The 24,865-nt window shown below is 44.1% G+C and overlaps 1 long non-coding RNA gene across 3 annotated transcripts in view; it reads left to right on the top strand.

Moving 5' to 3' along the window:
* Window positions 1-24,865, top strand: part of LOC308067642 — a 52,987-nt gene that overhangs the window by 4,728 nt on the left and 23,394 nt on the right. For all 3 annotated transcript variants that reach the window (XR_013929683.1, XR_013929684.1, XR_013929685.1), the window contains exon 2: window positions 341-24,865. This is a non-coding gene — a long non-coding RNA (uncharacterized lncRNA). The remainder of the gene's footprint in view (window positions 1-340) is intronic.

The raw sequence follows: 24,865 nt of genomic DNA, 5'->3' as shown, positions 1-24,865 counted from the left end.
GGAGCTTGTAGGTCACGAACCCTGGGAGGACAAGGAATGTGAGTAGACAACAATCAACAGGATGAGTCCTGCCGAGAGAGGACAGGGGAGTGGGGGAAGGATGGTGCCAAGGATGGTACCAAGGAGAGGTAACACCTTGCTGTTAATTGATGACTGTAAACACTTATTAAAGTGTCCTTTGTTTGTAGTTAACCACCAGTCAGGGATTGCCTAGTATGTATTGCTTAGCTTAAATTGTTTAAAGCGGACAGCTTCTGAAAATACATATAAACTCGTGATTGTGTACAATAAATTGACATTTGCTTGCATCAAGCAGCGTCCCGTCTCTCCATCGCAGCAGCTGTGTGGTGGGGCTTCCCTGGGAGGAGGTGCATGCTTGCCAACTGCCAGAGGTATCATGCAGTAACAAGGAGCAGGAGGTGTATGAAGGAGGATGGGATTTAAACTGGCATTTTGTGAAGGATGGGTAGAAAAGCATGCATAGCAACATAAAAAGGAAGGATTGCCAAACCACTCAATAGTGCTGGAACAAGAGGAAATATTTTCAGGCCCAGGCATAAAATGGGATCCTGATATATATTGACTATGCAATTAAGCCAAATACAACTGAAACGATACTTTCCTGGGTTTGTCTCAGGGGCTGCAGCTGCTTTCCCTCTGCTGCTCCAGCACTGAAGTAGGCAACACTACCATAAATTAAAAGATAAATGTTCTCTGGTTCATGCTACTGCACGTTTGCCTTTGATATGCATTGATGTCTTGTAAAGGTTTGTGAGATAAATTACTTGTTACTATGGGATCTTCTAGGATTTGTGTTTTTCATTTCACCCATAAAATGATGAAAAATTAATAAGACTTCAGAAACCTAGCTATGTTAATTGAATGTGGCAACATAAAGCAAAGCAGCAAAGAGGTCTCAAAAACAGGGCTTTTTTCCCTGATGTCATAATAATGACTCCTAGCCAGCAAAGGCGGTTGAAACACATGAACCTGACATTGCACCTTAGACAAAGATGCTGTGACTCAGCATCAGCCCTAAGGCAGGAGAGTGTATTCAGGAATTTTTCCAGCATTTGCAACTTTTTAAAGTTCGTTGTGAAGTTTTGCATAGTTTAGTATTTTGTAGAGTACAAGTTTAAAGCATCCTGTCTCACACTCTTTTGGTGCTGATTCTGCTTCAAGTGTGAGGTCTTTCTTGTTATTTGTTTTCCTCAGTTTTTCATGAGGTGCTGTAGGCAGTTTTCCTGCATGTTAAGAATGAGCAGGGGTTTGGGTGTACCCCTGGCCAGAGAGCTTCCTTTATCTCGGCTGCAGCTATTAAACCATTTACTTCATTGGCTTCACCAGTTTTGGCTGCCCATGCTGGAGGCCATCCCTGGCCTGGTGCAGCTGCAACTGAGATCACACTGTTGTTCCACAGGCGCATTTGTTGCCTGGTGCATAGCACCAATTCACACGTTGAGTCGAGGTATTCCTTATTTCTTTATTCTAGTTTGTGAAAAGTAGGGAACTAGGTGGTAACCCACAAATGCCTAGCTCCCCAATTGTCAAAACTGTATTTAAACATTTCTATACATTTCAACAAACAAAAGCATCAGCCTTCATTGGTTACAAGATACACAACTCTTTCATTTTTTAGTATTCAGTTTCCTATTTGTTAAGTAATCCTCTTGCTTCCTATGTTAATTAGTGCTCATGCTCAATCTCCATTTCTTTTTGGGTTGCTGAGTTTCTTGAGTCGGTAGTTGGGATCTTCCCCTGCACAAAATCACCTTTCCTCTATTTTTGTTGAGCCCACTGCCTGTGACGAGCTTCCTGTCAGCTCATCTATCTTGTGGAAGTGCTTCCTCTGTGAAGTTCCTTTTCTAAACAAAAATATTTGCCAGTACTTAACAAAGGTTTGGCAGGACTTACAAAGTGTTTGTAGCCTGAATTAACCCTTAACAACTCATTCTAATTGTCTTAAAGTCAAACTGCTAATAATGCATTCAGTTTTATTGATCATTTGATATCAACATTGTTGGGAAAGAGCTGTGTGAAAGGCAATGTCTTGCTGAGGCTGCCCCTCACGCAGTACCAGGCTCAGACTTTCACCCTGGCTCCTGGTCTTGGCTGCATCACAGCTTTGACCCTGCCTAGCTGTGTACTTTGTGGACATTGGCCTCGGTTTGCTTGGCCGTGGACTACCTTGTTCCTGTGGACCTGTCTGGCAACTAGGGCTGGGGCTGACCTCTCTCAACCTCCTTTGCTGGCCACCTGCAGGTCCTTGGGGCTGCTGCGTACGATCCTGACACTACTCTCCATCCTGTCTGGAGCAGCCTCCCCTTGCTGACAAAAACAGTCAGGAAAAACCTGTCATTCGAGCCTAATGCTAATTAAATTAATTCCTACCATTTACTTCCTTTGTACAAAGCACTATAACCAATGGCATCTCTAATGTGTTATGAATAAATTTCCAGGGTGCTTCACAATGCATATCAGTATTTTACTTGTGAACATTTGATTTGTTAGGTGCAGGAATGCTTAGCACCAGTGCCCACTCAGGCCTGGGCATAGGCAGATCTGGTCCTTCTTCCCTTGCATGCAAATTTACTGTTTCTTTGAGCCCTGTCCTCAAACTTGCTAGCCTTCCACGTTTCAGTGGGAGCTCTGGGGCACATGGGTATGTCAGTATTTGCTTTGCTGTGAGGTAGGTCAGCTTATAAATATTTTCAGTCCACTATGACTTATAAGGCTGTGCAACTCTGAGAAACAAGACATGGGGAAAACAATCCAAGGTGGGAAAATAGTGCGAGGTTGTGGCACAACATGCCCTGGTGCCATCTGTAACCTGTCTCCAGCATGGTCCAGCTTCCCCAGTAAGCAGAAGACTGGCAGGTTTTTGCTGAGACAGGTACCTCAGATATGCAGTGCATCTGTGTGCTGCAAGATCAAGCAGGCTCCAGTCTATGCAGATTCCATGCTCAGATCTTCCAGAAAATAGGCTCTGGAAAAAGAAGAGAAGCATTTTCATAGTTTTCGGGGAGTTTGCCTTTGCTCTGACAGGAGCTGACAGAAAATGAATGGGCCTGGCAACTCACTGAAGTAGAACGCTTTGGGCCTTCAGTTTATGGCACTCTGCCTGTCCCATTCACCTAATCTTTGGCATGATTAATAACTGTCTTGAAGACCTGTGCTCAGCTTCCTTGTTCTGCTTTTATTCTACTTCAGTTGCCTCTTTTGAGGAGTATTTCCCCTTTTATGGTATGCCCTGGGTACTCAGCAGATGAATGACATGACAAACAGCTGCTGCTCGCCTATGCTGGCAGTAGGCAGTTCCCACTGTCCCTCTCTTCAGGCTCTTCAGGCATCAGCCTGCCAGCTTTGACTGTAATTACACAGGGGTGGGCCACAGGAAACTGACCACAACTGGCTATTTCACATGGAAAAAATGTGGGGGTAAAGATGGAGAAAAAAATTATATGGTTGAACTAGGGCCACGTGTTGGGGGGAGTAATTTACCCATAATGGCAGAAATTACCTGCCTGTGGGACATGGACAAAATGCTAGACAGCTACGGTACCTTCTGACAGTAACACTGTGTAAATCCGGACTTTCTACATGTAATAGACATGCGTGCGGTATAGATCAATCGTAAGTCCAGCGCCTTAGTATTGGCAAATCTAAAGCAAAAAAAGGAAGTTCATATGCTGAGAGGTGCAAGGTAAAATCACTGCCAGTGCCTGCTACATTCTCCCAGTTTTTAATGGGTATGTTTCTCCCTAGGAATACATAATTTCCTCCTAAGTAATAATGTTCCTGAATTTGGTATTGGTTTGTTTGCCTTATGTTGGTGTGTCTTTTCTTCTTCTGGAATGCTGACTTCTGTGTGAAGAAGCATACCATATCCATGTTCATTTTCCACCACTCTTCAAGTGTAGTTATTGCTCCCTTAATTTCTGTCCTCCATTCTAGCACTTCTTGGTTTTCTCTTTATTTTTTCATGGAGTTGTTTTTACTGTCCATCTTCTCTTTGCATCATTCAGAAATTCTGGCCACATTTCTCTCATCTCTCTTCACGTTGCAGGTGCCAATAAACAGGAAATGTAAAATAAAGTTAGAAACCCACTGTTGCCGTGTTCTTTTTCTTGTTGACTTCATCAGAGAGGAACTGGAATGCCACTGTGGAGTTTCATGTTGCCTAGTGACAGGTTTTTCACCAGTGTGGGTCTGTGATGCTGGGCTTACTAACGCAAGTGTGTTTAATGGAAAGGACCGAATAGCAAAACTGGGCCAGCCAGGCTTCCTCTAGCAGCATCCTGCAAGGTGGGGAGGGTGTCAGACAGCAAGGGTCTTATGTCTCTTCCACTGCAAATTTCCACTCAGAGAGGAAGGCTGTGGCAGCCTTCGGGAGCTCAGCCTCTGTAGGGACACTATCCTCCAGCATTCTGAGCAACATGTTGCCCTATTGGTAATGCTCAGTGTTTAAGGCTCTAAACACATGTTTATCTTGGGGATAGTAAACATAATCCCTGGAGGCAGAATAAGAGCTGTTTACACACAGTTTGAAAGAACACATTTTGAATGAAGAAGAGTTTTTCAGGACACCTGCACTGAGGGATGTGCATCACCACTCTGCTTGTATTGTTGGGAAAGGTCAGACTGTCAAAGAATAATTCAGGTGGGACTTCCAAAGCTGAACGTGCCTCAGGCCTTAATTTGGCACCTTGGATGCAAGGGTATTGTGGGAGATGGTGTTCAAAGCCTTGTAAAGTAAATGTAATTGATATCCACAGCTCTCCTTTTGTTCATGAATCCAGTCATTTTATCCCAGAAATTCGTCAAGTGTGAGTTACCCTTGGTAAATCCCTGCTGGCTGTTGCCAGTCACATTCTCATTTATGTACCCAGAAATGTGCACTAGGAGGACTCCCTCCATGATTTTCCCAGGCACCAAAGGAGAACCAACTCACCTGTAGTTCCCCAGATCTTTGGCGTTTTTTGAAGATGGATGATATTTTCTTCTCCCCTATCACAGAAGACCTTCTTTCAAAGACCAGACTTTCAAAGATCACAGCATCCTGCAAAGATGCCAGCAGCTCCCTCAAACCCAAGATGCAATTCATTCAAAATGCTGCTGAGCACTGCGCAGCACTTACATCCTCCTCATCTGTCACAGTCAATGGAATCACAGCAGATGTGCTTCCCTGAGGACTACCACTTCTGCCGGCCTTCACCAGGTTCCTTACAAAGCAAAAACAAAGTGTGTGGACTGGAGATGGCAAGAAGAGGCCTTTTGCAGTGGCAAATGTCAAACATCCTTATGCTTTTGAACACTCACTGTACTGCTGCACTTTTTTACTCTACCTTGTTCACTGTTTGCATTCTTAATGCAGCAGACTTTCCTGTATGTTGTGGTTCAATGCCAGTCTTGCCATTTTATTCCTAAAAACTGGATATCCTGCTCATGTCCCTTGACCTTACCAAAACTGGCTTTCAGAAGGACTGTCTTCTACCTTTTCTCAGAACTTCTGCTGCTGTATTGCCCCACATGAATCTACATCATCAATGCATTGCAGGTGTTCCAGAGCTTCACCCTGTTCCAGTGCAGCCTAGATCAGTCCATGGCAAATGGTAGGGCTGTGTTTCCACCCCTGGGACAGTCGATTCCAGGTGTACTGGATGCCTCTCCAAATGAAAGTGCACTGTGGGCTGCACTCTGGTGCCAAAGGGATCAAGAAAAATGTGCTAATGATATCAATTGTGGCATACCACTCGGGTGTCTGACTCCAGTTCATGTTGAAGTTCTAGCATGCCTGGTAAGGCTGCACTCAATGGCAGTGTGACTTTGTTCAGGCCATGATAACCTACTGTTAGTCTCCATTCGCTACTACTTTTGCACCGGCCATATGGGCCTATTAAAGGGTGAGCATGCCCTGCTGATCACTCCTGGGCTCTCCAGTCAATCAATCAGCTTATGGATGGGAATCGAGGAGGCTCGATTGATGCGGTACTGCTGCCGGTGAACCTTTGTAGTAGCAATTGGCACCTGTCATTCTTCAACCCTCAATAGCCCCACACTAGAAGGGTCATCCAAGAGACTGGGCAATGTAGACAGCTGTTTAATTTCCTCTGTTTCCAAGGCAGCTGTACTGAAAGACCACCAGTACCTTTTCAGGTCCTTGAAATACCCTCTCCTGAGATAGTCTGTGCCAAGCATTCATGGAGCCTCTGGCCTAATCACAATGGGGTGCTTTTGCCACTCATTCACAGTCAGGCTTATTTCAACCTCCCATGCAGCTAGCTGTTGGGATCCCCCTGTCACTCCAGAAATACAGATGGGTTCTGTTTCCTTATAGCTTGATGGCATTAGGGTACACTGTGCAACAGTATCTACTAGAGCCTTATTACACCTGTGGGTCTGACGTGGCAGGCCATCAGATCCACACAGTCCAGTAAAGCTGGTTGTCCCTCTCCTCCATCCAGCTGGAGGCAGGGCCCTTCTAGTACTGGTCATAGGATTCTCCACTTACTTCTTATAAAAATGGATTATAATTCCTTTCCATACAATCAGACGTAAGATCTGCACTTCCACTCTGTCTGGGGAACTGCCCTTTGGAGACTGGAGCAGCAACACTCTTGGAAGACTCCCCATCTGTGATTGTTTTTCCTTGCAAATCACATACCTGTGCCTCCAGGGTGGAGGTAGATTTTCCATCCCACTTCCTTTTGTCCTGTCTGTGGTCCTGCATGTATAACCACAGAGTACCCTATGGTGTGTACCCTCTGTATCCTCTCTCGAGCAAAAGAACAATTACTGTTAATAGCTGAGATACGGGTCTGTGCAGGTATGTAGCAAGACCTATCCTCTTTTGTTGCTGGAACTCCTGGAACAGTTTTTCCCACTTTTCAAACAGTATTTCTACAGCCAAGGTGCAAGTATGTAGGGAGGAAGAGAAATTTTCTTTGTGTTGCCAGCATTGGTGAGCCACTTCATCCACCAGTGGTGCGACTTCATCTCTCCAGCTCATTACTGCCAATGAGTTGACATACAGCAATGGTGCACTCAATACACATTTCTGACATATAGGTCATGTACATTGGACTTCACCTGGATCTGTGGGTGACTGCACATTCTTTGGGCCATAATAAATCATCTTTAGCATGGCTAATTCCCTCAGCTACTGGATACCTCTGTCTATGGTGGTCCACTTGCCTGGGTGACATACAACATCTTCCTTGAAGGGATACCTTTCCTTCATGCCTGACAGAAGTTTCCTTTAGAGTCTGAAGGCTTTTGCCACTTTTCCAATCACGTTGTCAATGCCCTCTTCTCTAGAAAGTGATCCCAGCTGTTTGGCTTCCCTGGCTTCTAATTCCAGGCTATTATCCCCATTATCCCCATTTTCCCAGCATCAGAGCAGCCAGGTGATGATGTGCTTACTTGGATGATGGCTGAAATATTTTTGCATATCGCACAGCTCACTCAGGGATAGGAATTGAGTGGTTACCTCTTGTTCTATCTCTTCCTTCTTGTGACGTCCCTATTTCATCCTCCTTTGCAAAATGAACTTTCTTTTGTGTGCATTTCTTCTTGTGTATAGAGGTGATTGATACTGGCATGGGCTGGTCCTCTGGTTCAGCTGCATCGCCCAGAGTCTGACTAGCTGCAGTGCCTGTTGCCAGGGTTTGAGTAGCCACAATGCCTTGTCACAGGCGTCAGAGTAGCCACAAATAGTTGCTTAATCCTAAACAAGACCTAAACCATATTCACAGTTCCTAATAACAGGATCATGCTGGTTTCAACATCCAAAGGATATTAAAAAAAATTTAAATTCTCAAATGCTGCTGTAATTAGTCTGGAGGAGAAAGGGAAGATATGGTAAGATGTCTACTCCATAGGTTGGCTCTCTGGTAAGGAAAGGTTAAAGGTGTAATTACCAACAGTTTCCAGTAGATGGCTCCCCAAGTACAGTGAAGACAATGCTTCATGCACAGACCGGATCCGTTTCAACCAGCAATTCCATCATATCATAACCCCGTGTTGCAAAGTACAAAAAAATGATAACCATAGCTCAGCCCCCAGAGATGATAAACACCACAACAGGGAACATACAGCGAGTAAGGTGTGACATGATGCAGCTGTGAGGAGGAGTGCAACAACTCTGAGAGCAAATAAACCAATACTGTGGCCAGCAACTATTAAAGTAATGTAACAACTGCGTATAACAAATTTGTTTAAACATGTTCTTGTCAGATTTATCATTATCTCAACCCTTTGTGCCCCAATTGGGTGCCAAAAAGGACTGTTGTTTTTAAACCCCAGCATGCAATTAAGTACCACACAGCTGCTTGCTCACATCCAACCTTTCTCTCCAGCAGGATGGGGAGGAGAATATGAAAAAAGGTAAACCCCATGGGTTTAGATAATAACAGCTTAATAAGTGAAATTAATATAATGTAATGTAATGTAACATAATATGATATAAAATAATATAAATTATTATTATTATTATTATTATTATGGTAATGGAAGGGAGACAACAAGGAAAGAGAAAGAAAACCCAAGAAAGAAGTGATGCACAATACCATTGTGCACCACCTGCTGACTGATGGCCAGCCTGTCCCCAGGCAGAGATCAGCAGCCCCCAGACAACTCCTCCCAGTTTATATACTGGACATGATGTTCTGTAGTATGGAATATCCCTTTGGCTAGTTCCCACAGCTGTCCCAGCTGTGCTCCCTCCCAGCTTCTTGTGCATCTCCTCACTGGCAGAGCATGAGAAACTGAAAAGTCCTTACCTTAGGGTAAGCACCACTTAGCAACAACTAAAACATCACTGTGTTACCAACATTCTTACACTAAATTCAAAACCACAGCATTGTACCAGCTACTGGGAAGAAAGTTAACGCCATCCCAGCCAAAACCAGGACACTGTAGGAGGTATTTTGTCTTCCTTGCTGTTCTTTACAAACCTGCTCAGTTTGTCTCTTTGATTAACAGGTTTGTATACACAATATCTGATTGACAAAAGAGAAGAAGGAGAGGGCATGGTACTAGAGAGATCTTGTTCTGCTCACTGTCATTTCCCTATGTAAAGAGTTGGTTTTGCTGCCATCCTGCCAGAAAGAAAAAGAGTTCCGTTCTGTCCTCACAGGAGAGTACAGTTTTCTTGGATCTGCAAGGCTTAGGGCTGGCACGGCTGTTTTCTACAAACACTCCTAGCTCAGCTATGAGCTAATAGAATTACCTCACTTACATATTTTTCCACACTTTATTTTGACAGGTTGTAAGATTCATGTCTGCTGATAACTGTATCCTCATAACACCCTCGTAATCTACAGATGTCCTCTGTCTCCGTGTCAGAAAGAAAGACTGGCCCCAGGTTGCACCAAAAATTCAAAATCAGTGCTAGGAACTTAACTAGGAGTTTGCTCTTAGCTGCTATGAGTCACAGAATCACACAATGGTTGGGGTTGGAAGGGACCTTTCGAGACTGTTTAGTCCAACACCCCTGCTCAAGCAGGTGTCAGCTAGAGCAGACTACCCAGCACTGTGTGCAGCCAGGTTTTGGATATCTCCAAGGATGGAGACTCTACCACCTGTCTGGGCAACCTGTTCCAGTGTTCAATTACTAAATATTTTTAAATGGAATTTTCTACACTTCAATTTGTGCTCCTTGCTCCTTGTCCTGTCACTGGGCAACATCTATAAAAGTCTGGCTTCATTTTGCTTAGTCCCTGTGATAGATATATAACACTCCCCCCTTAAGATATTTTTACAAATTGTTAAGTTCCTCCCTAAGTCTTCTTCAGGATGAACAGTCTGCTTCTGTCCTCAGGGACTCCAAGGTCCTTTGCACAGCTGCTTTTTAGCTGGTGTAGTGGTGCATAGGGTTATTCCTGCCCTGATGGAGGACTTTGCATTCCTTCTTGTTGAGCTTCATGAGGTTCCCCACTACCCATTTCTCTGGCCTGTTCAAGTCCCTCTGAACAGCAGCACAACCCTCTAGTGTATCGGTCACCCCTCCTGGAAGACAGAACTTCTCCCCTTCCTTGTTGAAGGGAAATTTCTATTAACTACTACTGTAAGTCAGACCTCACATGGTGACAGAGGGACTTAGAAGTCTGGAGATGCAGTATGGACTCTGCTCTGCAGGATTATTTTACCTGTCACTCTAAGCCTCTGATACACTGGCTGAATAAGACCCAGCAAAAAATCACAAAGTACTGGTATTTCCAGTGATTTAAAACATACCATCCTTCACAATGAATCACAGTATTATCAGCAGAAATGAATTCCTCAAAGAATCTCATTTGCCCAGACTGAGAATCTGCCAAACCAAGAGTACTCATCATACCATGCAGTACCAAAACCGTGAAGAGTGGTCCCACTTTGTGACACTTTCCAGAACTACTTTAAAACTACTCCCTTGGGCTGCTGACACCAGGGCCGTGCCAGGAATCCAAAGCAGAGCTCCCAATAGAGCTTGACCAGCTTTGTAATGAGCTGCTGGGCAAAGGCTGTTCCTCCCAGGACTCCTGGGCTGGCATGGAAACATGCATCACTGAACTCTGACAATCAGGCACCACAGACAGCATCTTCCTTTGGTGATCATGGATGGAAAAGGTTTCTCAACAGTATCAGGGCATTAAAACTTCACTCATTGAGTCTAACTCAAATGTAGAGAGGCCTTACAGAGAGATCTGGATAGACTAGAGAGCTGGGCAATCATCAACGGCATGAAATTTAACAAAAGCAAGTGCTGAATTAGTGACTTGGGGTGGGGTAATCCTGGTTACATCTACAAACTGGGGGATGAGAGGCTGTAGAGCAGCCCTGCAGAAAGAGATCTGGGGGTCTGAGTTGATGGCAAGTTGAATATGAGTCCACAGGGTGCCCTGGCAGCCCAAAAGGCCAGCCGTGTCCTGGGATGCATCAAGCACAGTATAGCTAGCTGGTCCAGGGAGGTGATTTTCCCGCCCTACACTACACTGGTGTGCTGTTTTGGGTGCCTCAATATGAGAAGATGATCAAAGTATTCAAGTGTGTCCACAGCAGGGTGACTAAGAAGGTGAAAGGTCTCGAGGTCAAGACTTAGAAGGAGCATTCGTTCAATCTGGAGAGAAGGGGTGCTCTCATCATAGTCTACAGTTTCCTCAGGGTGGGCAGCAGAGGGGGTGGTGCTGATCTCCTTTGGTGGTCAGCAACAGGACGCGAGGAAATGGAATAAGTTGCATCAGGGAAAGTTCAGACTGGACATTAGGAAAAGGTTCTTCACTAAGAGAGCGGCTGGTCACTGGAACAGGCTTCACAGGGAAGTGGTCAGGGCACCAAACCTGTCAGAGTTCAAGGAGCATCTGGACAATGCTCTTAGTCATACGGGTTAATTTTAGGTAGTCCTGTGAAGAGCAGGGCGTTGGACTTGATGATCCTTATGGATCCCTTCTAACTCGAGATAATCTATGATTCTCTAAACCATCACAGGAAAGAAGGAAGGACTATAGAAGACCTACTGAATATGATTCTGTAAATTGCATTATAAATTTCTGAGTGAACTGTAATCCTTAGTTCTTCTAAGCCTAAGCAACTTTTGAGTGAAATTCACTTTCTTCACCAGTAAAAGCTATGAACTTGAAAAAAAGGTCAAATTGACAAGAACTTGTTCTGGCCCGTGGAAAAATGGTATTGTGATATTTAGATTGGATTTTTGAGATTTTTGAAATTTTTTGTTTTGGTAAAAGTATCAGTTATTAATTGAGTTGGGGGTACAACACTCCTCAGATATAACATTATCCAGCTTGAAAAATTTTGTTGAGAATTTCATGGGCTGGTTTTGACTAGGATAGTTAATTCTCTTCATAGTAGCCAGTATGGAGGCTATGTTTGGATTTGTGCTGAAAACAAAGTGATCACACAGGGCTGTTCCAGTCGCTGCTGAGCGGGGCTTGCACAGAGCCAAGGGCTTTGCTGCGCCTCACCCCACCCCACCAGCGAGCGGGCTGGGGGGCACCAGGAGCTGGCAGGGGACACGGCCGGGACAGCTGAGCCCAGCTGGCCCCAGGGACGGCCCCGACCATCCGGCGTCACGCTCAGCATGGAAAGCTGGGGAAGCAGAAGGAAGGGGGGGCGCTGGCAGGGATGGCGTTTGTCTGCCCAAGCCCCCGTCACCGTGATGGAGCCCGGCTGCCCTGGGGATGGCTGAGCACCTGTCTGCCGTGGGACCTGGTAGATTAGTTTCTTGGTTTGCTTTGTTTTGCTTGTATGTGCAGCTTTTGCTTTGCCTGTTAAAGTGTCTGTATCTCAGCCCATGAGTTTTCTCACTTTTACCCTTCCAAATCTCCCCATCCTGTCATGGGGTGTGTGAGGGGGAAGCAAGTGGCTGTGTGGGGCTGAGCTGCCAGCTGGGGTTAAACCACAAATTCTCAGAGCTTCACTGAACATCATTCTCTTACCCTCTCTTTTGATATCATTATGCTTCATGAAAGAGCTTTTTGATTCCAGGCAGGGAACAAACATTTTACCTAATGTCCAGCTTCAGTCTTTGATGTGCCAGCCACTAAAGCCCAGTGGACAAATGCAAAGTATTCAGGAGAGTCACCTTACCTAAAAATGGCAAAAAATAGAAACAGTCATTGTCCCTCAGCGTGTGACTATATGGAAAACACTAATCTGCTCTGAGGAAATAGGGCCACAGGCATTTGTTGTTTGTCATTCAAGTAATTACCAGCACATTGTACTTTCCTCCCCTACAAAGGCCTTTCAGTGCCTAGGAAACTGTTCAACATGCATCTTCTGACTACAGACTTCTTTGTGTCTTTATGTGCACCAGCCATCAGACATGTTTTTTTGAAGTGGCTTGACAGAGATCAAGGTCTCCCACGATCATGATCCTTGTGGCTTGCTGGGCACTAAAGCCTCCATTAGAGAATAACCTACAGATTAGTATCACAGCAAAGATAGACAGAAGATAGACCAAAGTCACTGTAAGATTGGTAAATTTCCTAGTCTTCCTAACGCTGTCACCCTTGATTCTCGTTGCAGCCAAACGCCCCTCTCAGTTTCTCACCAGGTCCTGGCATTACGCACTCCCGAAGGCCTTTGGCATTTCAGTCTCCTGGCCCACCATGGGAGATCATTTGACAGCTCTGTGTGCCTGGTCAGCTGGGTGCCCTCACACGCAGTACCATGTCTGAGCTCGGGAACCGCCAGTAATGTTGCCCTGTGTCTCTGTTCTGTGTTTGGAGGGACACTGGTACATATCCACTACACCTGCTCCCCAATGCAGTCCTCTCCTGGTTCCTTCAGAGAACTGTGGCTTTGCGTTCTCCCTTGTCATCCACATCCACAGCCTTCAGATGCTGTAGCGCCATTCCCCCCGCAATGCAACAAACCGGTTGGCCATCTAAAGCACCTGGACCTGCTAAAACCTGCTAAGGTGGCACTTTTGTGGTCTCTTTCTGAGCCTTGGGTCCTCATGTCTGACCAGAGTCCCTCTGGAGAGCAAGCAGCAATTCCCCAGTACCCTCCAGGAACAATGTGTGCTACTTGGATTTGTGTTAGCTGTTCACCTTCAAAAATTATTTTTAATCCTGTGGTCCCTCTCCTCACTTCATAGCTATGGCTCTGTGGCTGCCTGCTTGTCTCCTTAACTCATCTCTTGAGCTGGAGAGGCCTTTGCTCAGTACAAGTTCAGGACAACACACCCCAAGAATAAAAGAAACAGGAGCAGATGCTTGGGGAGATAATGTAAAGTAATGTACATAAAAGTAATGTACAGGATTCACCTGCCGCCTAGAATCCCAGCCTCTCAAATCTGGCAGCTGAAGGGTTTCCTGAAGTGAAAATTATGCCCAGATCACCACTCACAGCCCTAGAGGCTTATCCTCTATGTGTCTGCCTTATCTAACTCATATTAAATAAATTTTCAGTTCTGGCTTCTATCTTACCCTCTGGAAACATACTTTACAGTGTGATTATACCTATATGAAAATGTACATCCTTTGGCATGTTTTGAAGCTGCTTCCTGATTATCTTGATCTAATTTTTCTTCAGTGAGAACCACAGATCTTCAGGTCACTCATGATTTTACAGATTCCTCTGCATTAAGTCCATCTTTTCCTAATGCATCCCCAGTTTTTTTTGCATACTTACATGCATTTTCAGATGAAACAAGGCTGTGCACTTAAGTAGTTGTTACTGAAGTTTTAAAAAATTAAAGACCTATTTTCAGTGCTAGATATGCTAGTAGTGTAATGTAAATCTATGGCTATAAGCTGTATGTGTGTTCCTGCACGTGCATTCCCAAAATGCACTTGATCAATTCCACAGATGATGAATTGTTGTTGACCATGGGTAGTTTTGTGTCATATGGGAGCTTGCAAAGTCTCTGTACCACAGAGGTGTGCATTAGCATGTTATGCTGTACTTGGTGCTTTACCACCAAGTACTCCATCTGTTCACCGTAACATCTAGCACTGGAGGTGTAAACTGATCCTTCAAATCCTTCCTGTGGTACTGATTTATGCTTTCAATGGGGGTGTGGCTCTGCTGATTTATGGGGCATTAATAGCAATTTTGACAGCAAAATACACAGAAATACATAGTTCACCCCTTTATTGTCAGCTGTGGCAGAGCTATAGAACCATAGGAAGACCTGTATCAGAAACTCTAGGAAAGCAAGGACCACAATTACAGCTCAAATATGGTTAATGCGATACCACATTGATATCTGAACAACTTCCCTGCACATAACTCATTTCCTTCTGCCAAAACCAGACTGAGGAAAAGGCACTGCTCACTGTCTGGCAATGCAAGAAGCAGTGGTGTGTGTCACGTTTCATTACAGCAGGGTTACAGTGCAACACTACTAGGCAAAGGAGAAACTTGTGATAATGTATGGCTCATGATATGGATCATTTCACACATAGGAGTTTGCAAGTGGTCTTGCCCATTTCTACAAAAGTTCTTATGTACTGACAGCTTCGGGATAGCTGAGATTATTTTACATCATGTTACCACAAATATCAGTAGAAAGAGCTGGGCAGAATAAGAGCAGCAAAAGGCTGTGATCTTCCTGTCAAGGGTTAGTGAGGCATTAACACTTCAGCTATTGTAGAGTCACTGATTTCAGCCGGGATTATTCTGATGGTGTGCAAACTGGTATAGAGTTAAGAAGGATCGCTCTCTCATAGTGCAACAAATTTTGTTTTGTATTTTCTTTTTCATGCTAGGATCTCTTTTTCCAGTATATTTGCTTGAGGTTGGTCTTGAGGTGGTTATTGAAATATTTGTGTCTGTAAGGTTAGGACCAACTAATGAGATGGGACTAGTCATGTAAATAAATCAGGATGATTATTTCATAGAAACATATATGGGGAACTGCCGTCCTGTGTAACAGCCATGTGTAGCTATGCTGCCACTATACAATTGTTCAGATACTCGTTAGTTTGTGCAAGACTAACAGCAAAGCGCTGTGTAGGACAGTGGCTATTGGTATACAATCAGGATAAAGTTGTGAAGACAGCTCTGTGTTTCTCAGTGGTTTTGACAAGTTGTAGTTCTGATAGCTATTGTTAACTTAGACACAAGTACCATGGCTTGATGACACCAAGCTGGGTCCTGTAGCTGTGTTGTGGTTTAACCTCAGTGGTAATGAAGTGGTAAAGTACTATGCAGCTCACTCCTCACCCAGAGGGGTGGGGAGAAGAATCAGAAAGGAATGTAAAACTAGAAGGTTGAGATAAGAACATTTAATAATTAAAATAAAATAAAAACAAAATAACAATAGCAATGATTACAATAACAGTTATAATGAGAAAAGGAGAGGAATGAAATGCAAAGGGAAGGGAGAAAAGAAAACTAGTGATGCACAATACAACTGCTCACTACACATTGAGGGATGCCCAGCCAGCCCCCAGGCAACGATTGGCAGTCCCAGCCACCACCACCCCCTTCTCCACCCCCCAGCTTATAAACCGAGCATGACATGCCATGGTATGACATACCTCTTTGGTTAGTTAGACCTGGCTGTGTCCTCTCCCAATTTCCTGTGCCCCTCCAGCTCTCCTGCCGGCAATGCCTGAGAAACCAAAAAGTCCCTGACCACACAGTTCCCACACCAAATCCAAACACAACACTGCACTAGCCACCAAGAAGAAAATTAACCCTATCCCAGCTGAAACCAAGACAGGCTGATACTCTAGAGGAGGGATCCTCAAACTACGGCCGGCAGGCAGGATATGGCCCCCCAGGGTCCTCAATCCAGCCCCCAGTATTTACAGACCCCCCCCTGCCCCGCCCCCGCCGGGGGTTGGGGGGGAAAACCAAGCAGCCGCAGATGACTGCCTGCCACTTCATCCGCGCGCCGGCCCCTGGTTAAAAAGTTTGAGGACCCCTGTTCTAGAGGGACTGGATGCTGTCCGGAGGGAACCTGACAGGCTAGAGATGGGGGGCTTGGGCAAACCTCATGGAGTTCGACAAGGCGAAGTATAATGTCCTGCCCTGCACCTGGGCTGGGGCAATCACAAACATGGGTACGGGCTGAGTGATGAGTGGATTGAAAGCAGCCCTGCAGAGAAGAACTTGGGAGTATTGGTGGATGAAAAACTGAATGTGAGTCAGCAATGTGGGCTAGCAGCCCGGAAAGCCAATTGCATCCTAGGCTGCATCAAAAGAAGTGTGGCCAGCAGGTCAGGGGAGGTTGTCCCCCCTCCACTTGGCTCTGGTGAGACCACAGCTGCAGTACTGCATCTAGCTCTCAAATTCGCAGTGTAAGAAGGACATGGACCTTCTTGGGAGGATCTAGAGGATGGCTGTGGAGATGATCAGAGGGCTGGTGCACCTTCCCTGTGAGGGCAGGCTGAAAGAGTTGGGGTCATTTAGCCTGGAGAAGAGAAGGCTCCAGGGAGACCTTGTAGTGGCCTGCCAGTACGTAATGAGAGCCCACATGAAAGATGGAGAGGGTTTTTTTATCAATGAGTATAGTGAGAGGATGGATGAGTTCAGTTTTAAACTGAAAGAGATTGGATATAAGGGAGGAATTCTTTATGATGAGAGTGGTGAGACACTGGAACGGATTGCTCAGAGAAGTTGTGGATGTCGTGGATGTTGTGGATGTCCTATCATTGATAGTGTTCAAGGTCAGGTTGGATGGGGCTATAAGCAACCTGGTCTGGTGGAAGGAGGACAGGGGTTGGAGCTAGATCATCTTTAAAGGTCTCCTCTAACCCTGATCATTCCATGATTCTATGATTCTATGTCACTGCTTTATTCACTTACAGGTCCAGGGCAGTGGGAGACCACAAGCATTTTTATAGGTTCAGTACAGATGCAAAGACTAGGAGTCTCTCCAGGCATTTAAACACCTAGACCCTGCAGTGCAAGGGCAAGAGAAAAATAAGACTGGTTCTGGTGCTGCAAATGGGGAACATGGAGGTGACTTGTCCAAAATAATACTGGGTCTGTGGAGGAGACAGAAGAAGAACGTAAGCCTGATGCAACCCTGTCCTGTCCTTAGGGACCAGACTATCCCCTTCTCTTTTCTGCTGTGACAACAAGTGGACATTTGTTACCAGAGCATAGATTGATGTGCAAGTACTTCCCCACTGACAAGCATACCTGCAAAGAAAACAGGCTGCGTATGCTACTGCAGTGACTTCGGCATAAATACAGGATGGAGTGATGTGACTCCTGTAATGGAAAGGAGAGGTTAGCTATCCTGCTGGTGACCTCCTGAGCTTGTTCATCTCCTTTCTGCATCTTCGGCAACATATTCATAAAATATGCAAGGTAGTACAGTGGGTAGGACGATGTTTAGGAAACCTGTAACAGCAATTTCTGTGTCAAGCTGGCTGCAAATTCTGTGTCTCTGTGGAGCGACAGGTTTTTTTTTTTTTGATGCAGGTGCACTTTCGATACATGCATTTTTTTCCTCTGCCCTGGCAGCGGCAGTGCTCTCCTTTCCTCCGGTTCTGAAGGACATATATGTGGACCATGTACCAACCAGCTTCCGAGGAGCCGGGTGCCAGGCTGCCCTGCAGATGGCAATCCTGCACTGTGACAGCCTGGCGAACCAGCGCTCCAGAGCTCTGCCTTCACGGCGTAAGGCACATTTGGCTTTTACCTTAGGTTTGCTGTGAAGCAGATTGTGTTGCAACATTTTATGGCTTCAGTAAAACATGCTCCAGAGAAGGAGATTCATAGCTGTTATTTACTTTTGTAAAACAAATGCACAGATTTACTGCGCTGCAAGGTCCTTAGTTTCAAAGGTGTGTTGAGCACATCATGAACTATGCACTGCTACAGTTGCCCAGGGCACTTTTCAGCCCCTGCTGACTAAAAGACTTTGTCTACTGGCTACTACACCCATGCTTTCACTTGAGTCCAGGTGTAAAGAGCAAGAAAATCAGTGTTATAAAAAACATCACAGCTTTCCCTCCAACATAGTCATCAGAACATTTTCCAACAACTTCCCCTCAAAAAATACCATACTGGGGAAAAGCAGCTGGACTGAGAAGGGTGGAGGAAGAAAGGAAACTTCACGCCAGTCTGCCTGTCATACTACAAGCATGTATCCCTGTAACACAGCATTGCCGTTACTAATAACAGGGCATGAGCTCTGTACCAAGTTTGCCAGTCCTCAGCACCAAAGCTTATCACACCTGCTCTGTCCAAATTGGGGTGACCTGCCGGTAGCTCCCTCTTTCACTCAGCTGAGTTATGACAGCAGTTTTTCTAATTCACCAGGTGTCTGTACCTAATTTGCTTTACTTTTGCTAATCGTTCTGTGGTACAAACATGGTTTTATATAGACCTGGAACCCTTGGTGGACATCAGCCACATCCTGGGCTGCTCTTGCAAGAGTACAGACAGCAGGTCCAGGGCAGTAAGCACTCCCTTCTGTTCAGTACTGCATCTGGTATGCTGTCTACAGTTTTGGGGCCCCCATTATAAGCCAGCTATCAAGAAACTGGAGAGAGTGTAATAATGGGGTTCTAAGGTGTGGCTAAGCATATGACATATTGGGGGCGGGGGGGTGGGGTGGGCAGCTGGGCTTGATTCATTGTTGACAAGACTGCTAATGGAAAAACTAATAGCTGCCTAAAGGTACTTGCAAGGGAGATAAGATTCTGTGATCTAGATGGCCGGCCAACACAATATTGAAAAGATATAAACTCTCCTTTTTCTTGTCCCCGTGTTTCCTTGTTTTCCTTTGTCTGTCTGTATGTTCCATTTATCTTATTCTCATATTCAACGCCTATGCTGGTGTTTTTGAGCAGAGTCCTTTCTGGTCTGTACTTATGCAGCAAGTAGCAGAACAAGGCTGCAGTTCATGCTTGAATTTCCTGGATATCACACTATTAGAGTTGGCACCAATAATAATAGACTGTTCTGCATATAGGTAACTGTGTATAAATAACCACAGAGATGTAAAAAGAATGGAAAGGATGGGAAATTTCATGTTACCTGGAGATAAGACATGAACAGCTGTCTCATGTATTCAGCTCATTAACTGCAGCTGTCTGAGAGGCAAAAATGTGCATGAATGAGCCATGATGTATAAGTTACGTTCTGGCCAATGCTGGGCCTAGGAACTTCTGCAATGATTTCTTTTTCCACGTCAATTAACAGGACAATTTCTTTCACACAAATTTACAGAGACAGAAAATCACCTGAACTGATGTGCAAGTGCTCTATTCAACCTTGATAAGAGGTTTTCAGATTAAGCACACAAAAATGAATGAATCCTAGTTGAGTCTTTCATTCACTCTCTGAATACACCTGGTCCTGGGAACATGGGCGCTACTCAACCCATTAATGCAGTCTGCCTGGAAACAGGATTCTTACATTTTCAAGGGTCAAGTTACCAACAGGTTATGGGAAGGAGTTGCTACTAGAATGTCAGAATGGGGGCCAACCCTGTAATGAGTTTCTCTGACAAAAGAGCTTAAATGATGTAAAAAATGGCCCCTTTGCTTGCATTGATTAGGAGGAGAAAATGGTACTGTTATGTGTTTCTTTGCAATCTAGACACTACTGAACAGGTAGCCATGAAAAGCTTGGGCCCTGACTCCAAATACCAGCAAATATTGTTAGAATATAACAAAATGAAGGGAAGTGTTATTTTCTTTCCTTCTAATCAATTAAAGCAAAAAATTATCACCCTTTTCTGACAAATATGTTATTCCAAGTTCTAGAAAGAATCTTCAAACATGGTCTTAACATTTCAAGCCAGTTTGCATGTACTAACATGAGTCGATCTGAAACGCCAGTTCCAAAAACAACCATGAGGAAGAGTAAAAGCACTTAACTGTAAATGCACTACCTTAACTGTAGAGGAATCCTCTAATAAATCCCATGGCTTTTTTTCTGAAACCTCTCCTGCACTTGAAAAAAAACAATTAGCAAGTTACAAAAAATATTAAAATATTCATCTACCATAGGTCTTGGGAGTCTGGGGAGGCCCCTGCTGTCTGGGGTTAGCCACTGTTATTCCAATATACAAGAAGGGTGTGAAGGAAGGCCACAGAAGCTGCAGAATTGTTAGTCTAGCCTCAGTTCCTAGAAAAAATATGGAGAAGATTATACTGAGTACTACTGAAAGGCATTTAAAAAATAATCCAAAATACACATCAAAAACCCCCACAGACATGGAGTCCTTTGAAATGCTTTGGACCCAAAAATACACATGGGCCTTCAGGGGCTTTATTAACAGGAGAACTGATGTCTCTTTCTCTGCCCAGTATCTCTTCTTCCATAAAAATTAGATTCCCTGCAGAAGTGGTATTCTCATAGCATTTTAGGCAGTTCACTTGTGAACTTTCACAGTGAAAGTTGAGATGATTAAAGTTCAGGCTAACTGAAACTGCTGGTCTATGAGCAGTGCTTTCCAGTGTAGCGCACAGACAAAAATAATGGTTTTCATTCTTTTATGCATCCTCTGATTCTAACAGGTTCAGCTGTCTCTCTTGAAAGAGAAAGGAAGGAAGAACATTTGGTTGGTTTACAGAGGAAGAAAATAGGGCAAAAGTAGAGCTAGAACTAGAAATTCATACTGGTGGCATCTTCCTCCTCCAGAAATCTGTTGGTGGCACATGGCCTGTGCCAACTTTGATCATGGGCACTATTGCTACAAGGAGAGAAATAGAAGAAGAAATGTCAGGTATATGTAAAATACAGAGTCATATGGAGGAGATAATTAGGAAATATATATTCTCCCCATCTCCTAACAGAAAAATAAAGGACAGTTAATGAATAAAGTCAAGAGTTTGAAATAATACAAGGAACTACATTATGCAATATAAGATTAGACTGAGGAAATTATTGCCTTAGGAAGTTCTTGAGGTCAAGATACTAACAGAATTCAAAATGTGATTGGTTATTATAAAGAATATTTAAAGGTACGACCAAACATCAATAAGAATGTTGAAAAGTGTATTCTTTTTTCTGTCAGGCCATAACCTTTTTCAGAGACAAAGATGAGTGAAAGCAGTTAACATAGCCCGTAAATGAATGACAGATGAGAATATTAGATTATTTTCTTTGTCCTCATATATTAAAGCACACAAAATTCTCAAGTAAGTACCTTGTAACAGAATTCCAGAAACCTTTTTCTGGTCTGAAGCATTTCAGACTTTGGGTTACTACAGTTTAAGCCACTGAAATCAGGAAAGGCTTCTGTTCTAGCAGTGTCTGAAGCCTTTGAAAATGGCAGGGCGTGAAGCAGGCTTGAGTATTTCCAGCTGATGAACCTGATTAATGAGCAAGTGACAATCCCAAACCTGCCAGTCAAACTGACTTGCATTGGGGGTGGGGTTTTGTAGAGGTTTCCTTCCTTTCCAGCTCCAAATGCACAGCACAGAGCTAAAGAAGAGGGATCTTCATGCCAGTCAGGACAATTACTCATGTCATTAGCACCTCATCACTCACTGCAGCCAGATGCTGAAAATCCCTACACTGCAGAAGGAAATACATTCCTTCTCTTCCTACCTTAATGTGTTTGGTTAATTGTACGCTGAAAGAAAGTGGCCACCAGAGCATTATAGTTGTCCAGCTGAAGTGAAAAATGTGAAATAAGGCTGCAGCCATTGACTTAATGTAGAGCTTTGAAACTGTTACACTTATATCAAGGTAAGTGCTTCTGTGCTCTTCAAGACCCAGACGCTGGTGAAAAAAGGGACTCAGATGCATGGAGTCCAAGACTGGTGTCTACCACTGCAAACACCTAAGCAGGTAGTGGATGAAGGCTGATGCTTGCATTGTCTGAAGAAGCATTCAGGTCCAGCCATTATCAGAGATGTGGCACTGGGGAAGTAGACCACCAGACTGTTTCTACTAGTTTGGGGTTTTTTGTTGTTGTTATCACGAAGAGCAGAATAGGGGGCCTTTTCCATGTCTGTGAGATGCTCTCCTGAAACACAGGGCTCTGAGTCTGACCCTCTGGGTGTGTTCAGGCATACTGGGAATGATCTAAGTCACTAGTGAATAAACAGAAACAGAAAACCTCACTGCTTTGCCATTAGCTCTACTCTGAGCAGTGATCAGCATCTGGGGAAGAGGAAATATGCTATTACATGATGTTCTGGAGTCAGTAGATGCTCCCAAAAACTGGCTGGAAAGCCTTCCACATGTGGGCAAAAAAAGCCATTCAGCTTCACACTAAACTGTTAGCTGCTTTGTGCTTAAATCTGACACTCAAATATCTGTACTATTTTGTTGTTAATGGGTACTATTTTGTCTACAAGTGACATAAGTAAAAGAGAATTTAATAATTTATTGGTATCAAAAGAAATCATATTTTAATGAATAAGAGGTTTTCTTCTGCTAATTGTTCCCTTCTTATGAAGTTAGAAGGAAGAATCTTTCAAATACAGAAGAATGGGTACATAACCCATAGGCCTCGCTTCCTGGTTCTGCTTGTGCAAACAATCTCAGCAAGCAGGGGAGCTTAGCAAAAGGGCAGGTTAGGTTTCAGCATAGTTCAAGTGCTCATGACTATTCACAATGGTAGTGAAGCATATAGTGGCATGATCCAGCTCTTATCTCCCATTTGAACCCGATACAAAAATGTCCCCATGAACTGGGCACAATACCCAGCTAGCCTAGGGGTCTATCTCATGTGAGCAAGCAGTAGATGCTCACAGAAGGAGCATGTGACCACATAGGTACCTGCATTCACATGGACATACAGATGACCACAGCTGCCAGCCACGCAGTGGATGGGAGTTCCTGAACTAAAAGAAACATTTGCATCACTATATTTAATCTGTCTCATTGGGCTTCTTTCTCTTCTTTGACTTTGTCTAATCTGTTCTTGAACACATACAATTGATAGGCACAGGTCCCTCTAGTGAGGTCTACTGTTTAACTGTGGTCTGTGTGGTATGTGTGACACTGTGGTGTCAGTGCCCTAATAGCCCTAACCTGCCTCACCTGGAGCCTCCACACACACCCATGGACCCCAAAACTCTATTCCCACTCAGCTCTTGGCCTTAGTCTGTCTGAACTATGCTGTAGGCACTCTTCAGCTTAACCACTGCCATGTCTGTACCTAGCTTTAGAGCCCCTTTGGTCTGGATGTCAACTTGTGAGCTGACTTCTTGGCTTGACCTCAGCCCTGCCTTGCCCGTTCATCACTGGACCTGATCCTAACCCTGACCTGCAAGTTTGCTTTCTGGCTTGACCTTGTCACCATGCTTGCTTTATGTCCTGGACTCTTGGTTAGATCTATCCCGCTCCTTTGCTTGTGGATTGTGGAATTGTCCCTGGCTGACGAGGGTCCTGCCCTGCTGGTTGTGGTATCCCTGGTGGCTCTAGGCTCAGCATCCCTTAGGGAGCCATCCCACTGTTGCTGCACCTTAACTACAGCACAGATCTAGCTCGCATTCTCCATGATCTCTTCTTAATTGCTATAGATAATTTCAAAGGCTTTTGTTGTCTACTCAGATGAAGGACTATTTCTTTTTTTTTCTTATATGCTTTGTTCTATATGAGCTTTTACTTATATTGCCATTTAGTACCATGAGGTTTTTCTACAACTTTCTGCAGTAATTTTTTTCTTTCTTTTTACTACCCTGAATAGTTTTGGGTAACCAAAAAACCATGTCACTTTGCTCTCTTTTTCCATCCCACTTAATCATATTTGAATACCAAAATTTAAGATCCCTGCGGGCTTCTCTAGTTATTCCTTTTCATTTAAATCTGAGCGCTTACTCTGATTTTGAGTAAGGAATAAATAAAAATGCTTTGTTAGCAATGTGATGATTGTTGATGAGAGACTTGATTGTATTTTGAAGGGAAGAGTAAGTATCTTAAGTGATCAGCATACTTTTCTATCCTTATTCATACCTTCATTTATCTAATTAGTAATTTCTGAGGAATGTCTCTAATCTATCGGGGCTAGGTTGATTTTCTCCAGTATATCATATTTATCTATATGCCATTCAAGTTCCGTTATTGATTGCTGTTTCTACAGGTTTGCCTGGTATAAATAGGAAACCTATGGACCTGTACTGCCTTGCATTCCTCCATTTTCATCTCCTTCTATTCCTTCCATACTGAGGTTGATTTGTGTAACCTATTACTTAACACTTCAGCAAATTCACAGTGGAGTTCTGTTAGTTTCTGGGTGGGTACAGCTGGTTCTTGTGGTTTGTGATCTTGTGATATCTTGTGATACTATTCAACTTAGCTGTTTCAACACATTCTACTGATGCTTCTTTCTGAAGCAGTTCCTCCTCTTTCTCTGGGGAGAAATGCTCTGGTGTGGGAGCTACTACACAAGGAACACTAATGTAGAGAATTAATTTAATTTTTCTTCTACAGATTTACTTTCTGTGAGTGCTCGAGGAACGTGTTGAACATCTGTCAGTATTAAGACTTCCTG

Source organism: Falco punctatus (genome assembly GCF_963210335.1).
Source record: "Falco punctatus genome assembly, chromosome: 7".
Classification (NCBI taxonomy): Eukaryota; Metazoa; Chordata; class Aves; order Falconiformes; family Falconidae; genus Falco; species Falco punctatus.
This window is presented reverse-complemented; position numbering and strand designations above follow the sequence as displayed.